The sequence below is a fragment of the Herpailurus yagouaroundi genome, unplaced genomic scaffold (assembly GCF_014898765.1).
Source record: "Herpailurus yagouaroundi ecotype Mexico unplaced genomic scaffold, PumYag 182, whole genome shotgun sequence".
NCBI classification, from domain to species: domain Eukaryota; kingdom Metazoa; phylum Chordata; class Mammalia; order Carnivora; family Felidae; genus Herpailurus; species Herpailurus yagouaroundi.
The window spans coordinates 43,710,574-43,719,010 of record NW_024412413.1 but is presented as its reverse complement, the minus strand read 5'-3'; positions in this window follow the sequence as shown (position 1 = coordinate 43,719,010).

The window sequence follows — 8,437 nt, the reverse complement described above, 5'->3', positions numbered from 1 at the left end:
CCACCCAGGCGCCCCTGTTTTAATTTTTTAAAGTTTATTTATTTATTTTGAGAGACAGAGAGAGTGAGCATGGGAGGGGCAGAGAGAGAGGGAGGGAGAGAATCCCAAGCAGTCTCTGCACTGTCAGCACAGAGCCCAATGTGGGGCTTGAACTCACCATCAATGAGATGTGACCTGGGCTAAAACCAAGATTCCGATGCTCAACCAAATGAGCCACCCAGGTGCCCCCACACTGTTTTTATTTAAATGACATTTTGCTTTACCTCAGTGGCTCTCTGGTGTCTCTTTCTTTTCCAAAGTTAATTTCCTCCCTTGAAGTTGGGAGTAATATTTCCTTTTCTATCCACTTTAGAGTTTTTCCAAGGATTAAATAAGATGATAATGTGAAAAAACTTTAAAAAGTATAAATTTCTAGAAACACTGAGCATTCTCATCATGGTTTTATTTGTCATGTATGGCAAATCACTTCTGAAGTCCGCACACTGGAGGTTTGGGATCACCTGCCAGGCCTGTTTGCTTGTTTCATATTTGGAAAAGATTTGACAAATGTCAGTCATGTAATCCAAAGTGGACTAAGGAAATGATCAGAAGGCATTCGAGTAATGCTGAAACCAAATCACGTAACAAGTCTTTTGATGATGCTTTAATTGCAACTTACAGATCCCTACCCTGGCTATCTGAGGGCAAGTGGACTTCACTGAAGGAAGAACTGAAAACCTTGGCTGGGACAAGGCAAGAACTCACAGAGCCCCAAGGCTGAGGGAGCAAGAACAAAGTGACAGACTCAGGCTGCTGTTTTGGCCAGTCAGCCTCACTCCCCTCCGCCATCTATGTCACTCAGTTTACAGTCAAAAGTCCTGATAGAGTCTAATAAGCTCAGCTGGACTTACATGGCCCCATCTTGTCTTTGGGGCAGACGATAAATGTTAATAATTACTCTCTCAAGGATGCAGACAAGGAGGAAGAAGAAATGGTTATTTGAGAGGTTTCTACTAGAAGTGAGAACAGACATCGAGTAGCTAAAACAACTACAACAAATGTCTAGTATGTTACACAGACTTTGGGCTTATCACAGGGTAAATCTGGATAATTCAGTTTCTTGCCCAAATTTCCAAATACTGGAGGATATTTTTAATTGATTTTAAATAAACCATGTGTTATTTACAATAATTACTAAGAAATTCTAATATTTAGAGATATTTCTAAACATATATAAAAACATAATAGAGGATGAAAAATACATTAACTGATACACATTTTCTTGTTTTCAGCTATAATACCTTTAGAATTGCTTGGCAGTCTGACACTTTTCATAAGTTGATGGAATAGCATACTCTCCTTGTCTCTGAAAGGATTTGTCTGGATTTCAAATGGCTAATAAACCTGTGTATCCAGTTTTACCTTTAAAATAATTGATATAATCATTCTAATTAGGCTAAATGTACCCTTTGATCTTAAGTGTCCATCAAAATATTCAGTGTAGTTATCTTATAGCAATGCTGTCTATTTTTAATACAGTCTGTTAAAAATATCTCTCCATATGTTAGCTAATTGTCTCTGTAAGAAAATAAAATAGAGTTCTAAACCAACTACCTGTCTTAAAGGCAATACATTTATCCTCTTATTTTTTTTTTTCTTTTGGCAAATACTTATCAAGCAACCCAAACACTGGGAAGATAACAATAAACTGCTACCACTTATGAAGCTTAAAGTCTCATATGGAAGAAAGTAGGGGCATTTTCAACAAAACAATGCTTTGAGAAATGTATAGAAACACTTAAATCTGTCTCAGAGAGTCTAGTGATGCTTATCAAATAAGGTAGGCTATAGTTCTATATGGTACCTTTTTTCCGGCTTTATTGACATATAACCTACATAACTTTAAGGTGAACAACCTAATGATTTGATATATGTATATACTGCAAAATGATTATCACGGTAAGATTAGATACCATCCATCAACTCACATATTCACAGTTTTTTCTTGTAATGAAAACTTTTAAGATCTACTCTCTCTGCAACTTTTAAATATACAGTACAGTATTGTTAACTATGACTATAGTAGTCATCACCCTGTACACTAGATCCTCAGAACGTATTTATCTTATAATTGCAAGTTTCAAGTAGAAGATACTGTGGGAGTATATGGGGAATGTTAACATGATTGCAATAATCAGCAGGATAAAATGAACTCCTTATTTCCTTTGGGTGTGTTATATACACAAGTACAGTGGTTAAAGTAATGCTAGCTATTGTAACAAACATAGCCCCACAGCTGTGTGCTTTAAGATAAGTTTATTTCTCACTCAGCCAACACTCGGATGTGGCTGTCTTACATCAGTATGCAACTTTTCTACACATGGTGACTCAGGGACCAGGGCTCCTCCTTTCCCCCAGGACTTCCTGAGTCCCCTGCTTCCAGCCAAAATGTGAAGGTAGGTAGGGTCAAAAGCAAGCAAAGAACCCTCTTCTACTTCACTGATTGTCCTGGAAATGGCATGTATGACTTCCACTTCCATTCCATTGGTGAGAAGTGGTTATATTGGCCCACATGTCACTTTTCCCAGTGACAGCTCTATTCTATGAAAACAAGGTTATAGAATAATTGATATTAGCTGTCCTTTAGAGGTGAAAGTGAAAGGATAAATGGGAGGGAGGGAGGGTACGCAGGGGAGTAGAGGGGGGAGGGAGGGAGGGAGGAAAGAAGAGAGAGAATAGGAAAAATTAATGGGTGTGGAATTTATAATCATATACGACAATACCACCAGTGATATTAACAAAAGTGATCAAGAACAATTGACATTTTTGCAGATTAAGAATAATGAGAAATATGATTGGGGAGAATTAGGAGCTCAAATCTCTTAATACTTGTAAAAGGGTTTTATTTAGGACTTTAATTTCTCCTGAGAAATGGATAAGTAGCATAAATGAATAGATCTACATATTTCAACATGTGTAGATCTCAAAAACAATGTTGACATGGAGAGAAAACTTCACAAGTATTGAATGATGTAAACAATACTATACTAATTGTGTAAACTAAAGCACAAGATATATTGTCACATTGTGCTTATAGATACAGGTATATTTTAAAAATTATTAACATATTTAATAAAAATTATCAAAATATTAAAATAAAATAGTGGAGGGATACCTAGGTGGCTCAGTCAGTTGAGCATCAGACTCTTGTTTTCAAGATCCCAAGGTTGTGGGATCAAGCCCCACATTGGGCTCTGTGCTGAGTGTGGAGCCTGCTTAAGATTCTTTCTCTCTTTGGGGCACATGGGTGGCTCAGTTGGTTAAGTCTTCAACTTCGGCTCAGGTCATAGTCTCTCAGTTCGTGAGTTTGAGCCCCGTGTTGGGCTCTGTGCTGATAGATCAGAGCCTGGAGCCTGCTTTGGATATTGTGTCTCCCTCTCTCTCTCTGCTCCTCCCCTGCTCACACTCTGTCTCTCTCTCTCAAAAATAAAAAAAAATTAAAAAAAAAAAAAAAAAAAAGAGGGGAACCTAGGTGGCTCAGTCGGTTGAGCGTCTGACTTCAGCTCAGGTCACGATCTTGCGGTCTGTGAGTTCAAGTCCGAGTCCTGCTCTGTGCTGACAGCTCAGAGCCTGGAGCCTGCTTCGGATTCTGTGTCTCCCTCTCTCTTTCTCTGCCCCTCCCCCGCCCATGCTCTGTCTCTCTCTCTGTGTCAAAAATAAACATTAAAAAAAAAAAGTATATCTCCTTCTCTGACTCTGCCCCTGTTCCCTGCTGGCACTCTCTCTCTCCCTAAAACAAAATAAATTTAAAAAATAAAATATGTAGTGGAAGAACACATACCAAATTCTATGCAATGGTTTTCTGTGGGGATAGAAATATAGATAGAAAATTGTAAGAGTATATAGAAGAGATTGTAAATTTGTTGATAATACATTATTCTATATATTATTCTATACATATTCTATATATTATATATTATATAAAAATATATATATTATTCTCTCTATATATTATATATTATATAAATGAAATATGGTAAATGTTAATATTTTTTCATTTGTGGTAGTGGGGACAAGGCTGTTTGTTGAGGTAGTGTTTTCCACATTGAGAGACCCTGTAAATTTCACTGAGTCCTTTCCTTAGAAAGCAGGTGTTTGATGTTCACATTTAGGGCATTTTTATGCTCCTGACAGTATAGTATTTAGACATGTTTATACCGTGATCTGAGAGTGTATTGCATAAGTTTTTGTGAGCTAAAAAAATTTGGACAACATCGCTGAGCATAATTTGAATTTGGAAAAATAGGAAAAGAATTATCAGCTAAGACTGTATTATATTATTGGATTTAAGATAATTACACTTCTAGCCCATCTCTGAGGCTTTAGAAAGCAAAAGATTATCTAATCACATGGTTCCCAGAAAGATACAAAAAAGAACAGTAGTTACTATCTAGAAAGTAACCCACAAAGGTGGGAGAAGTATTTATCTGGTAATCTCTTTATTCTCTTGCCTGACAGGTCAGCTACTTTATTGGGTGGCTTCAAGTTAAGAGAACAGAATGCCAACTAATCTTTCTTTCCCTTCCTCCATATTATTCTAACATGGTCCATAATACATGAACTTTGACTTTAGGGAAAGTTAGGGAGAAAGCTTCTTCCTCTCTAGCCCTCATTAGCTCTACTGCTTGGAAACAGCAGTGACTCATCTGAATGATAAAATGGTGCCTACCTTAATTATAACTTTTGAGATTAATGAATTGAAAAATATTGTCACAAATAACTGACGAAAGCGAGGATTGCAGCACAAAAGGAGGAGAAGGCACAGGCAAAGATCATGAAACTATCAGATATCCAGCCTCTATTTCCAAAGATTGCTTTCGGCCACACAAAACATGTTTCATTATTGGATCACAAACCACCAAAATATGTGTGATACCTTGGTTTGCCAGAAACTACAGTCTCATTCAAGGAGAGGTCTTTTGTATCCCATCCGGTTACTTAGTCAAACCAGGATGGAAAGGAATGAAGATAACATTACAAAAACCAGCTGCAGACCATCGGTTTGTAGAGTTTTCATAAACAAGGCTGACAAGATAACACAGACTACCCCCTATGAGTTGGACCCTAGCCCTTAACTACATTGACCAACAGTGGATACATTTAGTTAGGTGTGTCCAGAGGTCAGTATATGACTTCAGGCATCCTCAACAATAAGTAGAAGATTGTAGCCAATCTTGTACTTACACAGATGGGCTTTATGGTAAATAAGTAGATGTCTTTCTCTTTGTTTCATGGTGCAGTAGTGAAAACTCACGAGAACAAGGGTTCTTGTATCAGAATTTCCCCTGTAGCAGGGAGGTAAGACAACTCGATAAAAGAGGATTTACTAGCAAGTAGGTTTCAGACGGCATTCAAGAAGCATTCTCCAATCCTGTTACATCTGTGCTTTCGATGCACATAAAAAGAATAGCAATTTTTTTTTTTACTTCCAATAATCAGTCTTCACCCTGTTGGGGGCAATATTACCACCACTAAAGTTGCTTGGCTTTATATGTTTGTCAAATTCATCCATATAGTTTAATGTAGTCGTTAAACGTAATATCGTTTATACTAATTGTGTAAACACACTAACTTTTCCATTCTATTGATGAAAATGTAAACATTTCCAGTTTTTGAATATTACATACATTCTTGTGCTTTTTTTTGTGTTAACATATGTACACAATATCCTCATACACTAGGTGTACTTGGATATTCACATGTTCAGCTCTAGTAGATTCTGCCAAATAGTTTTCTAATTACATTCACGTAAGAAGTTTTGGAGGATTTTAGTTGCCCCGCACTGTCACCAACACTTTTATATTGTCAGTATTTTAAAACATCAGTAATTTTGGTAGATGTGTGGTGCATCTCATTGTGGCTTTAATTTGTATTTCTTTGGTGAGTAAAGTGATAAGCGTTTCATACACTGGTTGCATATTTGATTTTCCTCTTTTATGAAATGAATATCTTCTGTCCATTTATCTGTTGAGTTGTCTGTCTTTATCTTATTAAAGGATCTTCTTTTAAGACTTTAGTTATTCTGGATATAAATTACCTTTCCAAATATATGCAAATATCCTCTTCTGGTCTATGCTTGCTTGTTCTACACACTTTATCTGATGACCAGTTCTTACCCTTAATATCTATTTTATATGTTTTTGTTTCCTTTAGGTTGGCACTTTGGATTTCTTATTTAAAAACCTCACACTTTACTGACAAAATTATTTTCCTATATTTTCTTCTAAGACCTTTATGTTTTACCTATCACCTTTATGTCTGTAATCAATCTTGCATTGCTTTTTGTGTATAGGGCAAAGTGTCAAGATAACCATAAAAACTATGTGCTTACAAAGTAATTTTTTTCAAAAATAAGCACTCCATGGGACAAATCTTTCCAAAAAAGAACTCAAAATCTAGATTCCGTAGAACATTTTTATGTTAAATTTGACAACACAAATGCATGAAAAAATTCACATTAGCAAAAAGTAAATGTAAAGTCAAAGAACAAAACTAAATTGTCGAGGGAAATTTTGTGTGAATTATTCAGTTTTTTATTGTTTGTGTATAATAACATCTACAAATCAATAAGAAAAATCCTCATAACCAAATATACAATTTGTCATATTTGTTAAGAGACAAATAAGGCTCCTTTAAAAAAATGCCAAAAAATCCCAACAGGTAAAACAAGATAGCTTTAAAACTAGATTTTTTTCTGTCTTATTTGATTGTTTGTGTATACCAAGTCCAGGCATCAGATTGTTTTCCAGCCTCCCCACAACATATAACTTCTGTCCATGATCTAAAATGACTGATATATCTCCCCATCTCATACAAATGTCAGTCATCACTAAATAGAAAAAACTGTAAGGTGATATAACCCAGAAATTACACACATATTTGTGTTCATATCCCTGTAGTAAGAATTTACACATCTACCCACAGGGAAGGTTGAAAAACAGTCCCTTAATAAATGACAAAGGGAAGTATGGATATATTGGAAGCCACTAGTGTTATCTTCCTCCAGGGAAAGAGATATAAACATTTTGTAGAAAATGAGTTTTAAACACAGTAAGATGCTAAAATTAGTTTATAATAAACAATTTTAAATTTTAACCACAAATGGATACTTTTTTTTGACATAGCATAAATACAAAGAACTAAACATTTGATTCCACACATTGTGGACAAGGGTGGAGGAAAGAGGAATTTACCCTTGCTCTTTCTTGGAGGAAATATAAACTGAAATTCTGTCTATTGATATTTGACAATATCTACAAAATTTTTGAATTCACATATCCTTTTACCTAGATATTCCACTCCTTGTTATTCAGCTTCCTAGCAAAATAACAGATGTGCAAGGCCATTTAGGACAGCATTGTAAATAATATATGTATATGTTTATTAACTAGGTCTCCTTCAAATCAAGCATGCTTTCACATGAAGTGGAATACTATGCACCATTAAGAATATGACAGTTCTACTTAAACTGATATGAAAACGATTGCTATACCATATAAGGATTTAATTTAAAGCAAAGCATATAATATTACACATAGTATAGTACCTTTCTGTGTAAAAACAAAAAAATGCGCGTTTGTACATTTGCGTATCTCAAACAATAAACTGGAAGGAGGAATATACGAGAAACTGGGAACCATGGATATTTCTGGGGAAGCAAACTAGCCTGTGTGGGGTCTAAGGAGAGAAGACTTAGTCTTAATTTGAATTTTTTTATTCCTTCTGAATTTTGTACTGTATTAATGTATTACCTTTGCAAAACAAACAAACAAACACGCAAACAAACAAACCCAGGTTAGAGAACTCAAAGATAGAGAAAGCATTCATTGATGGAAAGATGTAGCCAATTGTTAAACTAAGTCTAGGATTTTAAATGTTATCTAAAAGAGGCCAAAGATGTTTAATGTCAACTGAAAATAATGTCATCTGGGGCTAATGGCTCTGACTGCCTTGTAAATACCAAGACAGAATCAAGGTAAGTATTTCTTTAAATGAAATCATGACTAGTATGCTTAAGGAATTTTATATCTCTCCTGAAAGATTATAAACATACATTTTCACCCAAATTTAATCCACAGATTTAAAATGTATATGCTAGGGCACAATGGTGGCTCGGTCTGTTAAGTGTTCAACTTCAGCTCAGGTCATGATCTCAGCTCTCATCAAGATCTCATGATCTTTTAGTGGTATTACTAAAAGTTCGTGGGTTTGAGCCCAGCTCAGAGCCTGGAACCTGCTTGAAATTCTGTCTTCCTCTCTCTCTGCCCCTCCCTCACTTGTTCTGTCTCTCTCTCAAAAACAAATAAGCAGGGGCGCCTGGGTGACTCAGTCGGTTAAGCGTCCGACTTCAGCTCAGGTTATGATCTCTCAGTCCGTGGGTTCGAGCCCCGCATCGTGC